At 45.9% G+C, this 2,092-nt stretch overlaps 1 pseudogene; it reads left to right on the forward strand.

Moving 5' to 3' along the window:
- Positions 1 to 693: 693 nt before the first annotated feature.
- LOC118994466 (ubiquitin-conjugating enzyme E2 D3-like) lies at positions 694 to 1,128 on the forward strand (annotated as a pseudogene).
- Positions 1,129 to 2,092: the final 964 nt, after the last annotated feature.

The following is a 2,092-nucleotide window of genomic DNA, read 5'->3' on the forward strand; positions in this document are numbered from 1 at the left end:
GGTCACTGTCAGCCTGTAGAACCATTTTTTAAAATACAAGTTCAATATTTATGTATGTATGTATATAATAATGTATGTGTATATTTCATAGATAGCTCTAATATGTTGTTATAATAGTATTAATAGATAATTATTGTTATAATAATGACTGCCTCTCATTCAGGTCCTCTGTCTCCCCTGGCCCTGCCCCCACTGACTTTCTGACATCATCAGCGGACTCTTGTGACATCACAGAATGTATCCCATCCTGCCCCAGGCACACAGCTGAGGGGAGAGAGAGAGGCAGGAGTGGCTGGTCCTGTCCCAGGGCTGTGGGGTTTACCCGCAACGCAGGCTCGGGGCTCAGGCTTTGAGTGGCAGACCCAGTGGTGGAGGAGGAAGAGATGGAGGAGCCAGGGACCAGTGGCACACAGGTGAGCAGTAGCCCCTCAGGTCCTGCAGGTTCAGGTGAGTCCCCAAGTCTTCCTCCCCCCACCATCCCTGTCCCCCACACCCCGCTAGCACCCCACAGCCTGGCTCCAGCCTTCTTATCCACCCACTGACCTGGGGGTGGCTGCCCCTCTAACCCTGGCCCCCCTAAGCCACACCCACCCTAACCCATGCTGCCCCCCCCCCCCGACCTGTGGTTTCCCCCTTTGTCCCTACCAGGATATCCGGGACATCCCCGCTCCCTTGGACACATCCACGGCTCTGAGGTGACTGTACAAGGAACTGAAGGACATCACCAATGGCCCCCTGCCCATGTGCTCTGCAAGGCCAGTGGGCAATGACATGTTCACATGGAAGGGGACCATCATGGGTCCCGCTGACAGCCCCTACGAGGGAGGCGTGTTCTGCCTAAACATACAATTCCCATGAAACTACCCCTTCAGGCCCCCACAGATTTACTTCACCACCCCGATCTACCACCCCAATATCAACTGGAGAGGCTACATCTGTCTAGATATTTTCAGGTCCAAGTGCTCTCCCATCATGACCATATCCAAACTCCTGTTGTTCATCAGCTCCATGCTCTGTGACCCCGACCCCAATGATGCCTTAGTTCCCTCCATTGTGAGGATGTTCTTAAAGGACAGGGACACCTGTGATACCATGGCCCGAGCTTGGACTAAGAAGTATGCCATGTGAGTGAGAGGTAAATGATAACCCATCACCTCAATAAAACACCTGCTTGTTAGAACCACTGTCTTTTGACTGCTTTCTGGGAGGTGTCCTTTCCCCATCTTTCTGGGCACACAGTGAACACCTTCCACATTAGGATGTGTGGAGCAGGTGGGAGGCATGGGGGTGGGCCAAGGTCAGGGCATGGGGAGGCATAGAGGTTGGGCACCTGACACATCAGAGTGTGTCTAGAGGAGGTGAGGGGGGTACTGGGTCCCCTTCCTTGTACATAGTAAACTCTCAAATTCTTGCGTGGAATTGTTTCAAGCTGAATTGACTGAGGCCATACATCTTTTATTTATTTATTTATTTTTGCTTACATGGGAGAATTTATTGCTCAAAGCATCATTAATCACAGCATCAAGTGAAAGCACTCCCTCTTTAAATTATGTTCAAATGCAATTCCATTCCTTCATATTTTTAAAGCTATACAGCTTGAAGCTGTGATTATTTGTAAAGACATATAATTTTTGATATTTTTAACTGCTATGATGTAGACACATCCAATCTGCTTCTACTTTTCTTGACATTTAAGTTTTGAGCTTAATAAAGTATCACTGTCAATATTCCTCCCATGTCATTTTACAATGATATTCATTCTTTCAGAGATGTGAGATCAAGAGATATTATTACAATGGGAAATTACCAGATAGATATTGTATTTTCAAAGTAGGAACACAATGAATAGATCAAACCTCAAATTCCTACGTTAGTTTAAACCTGTATTTTCATGAATGTTTATTATGTGTGGCATGATCAATATGTAAGCTAGTTTTGGTCAAACTTAAAATTGTCATATCCTTCATTTTTGCTTCATCAACCTCATCAGTTCTGCTCTATATAGAAAGTTGTGTACTAATTACAAATGGGCCTTATCATTTGAAAACATTTTGAATAATCAGTCACAGTGAGCATACCAGGGTCTTGGAAT

The sequence above is a fragment of the Sturnira hondurensis genome, unplaced genomic scaffold, assembly GCF_014824575.4.
Source record: "Sturnira hondurensis isolate 20B ecotype Veracruz unplaced genomic scaffold, ASM1482457v3 Scaffold0009341, whole genome shotgun sequence".
Classification (NCBI taxonomy): Eukaryota; Metazoa; Chordata; class Mammalia; order Chiroptera; family Phyllostomidae; genus Sturnira; species Sturnira hondurensis.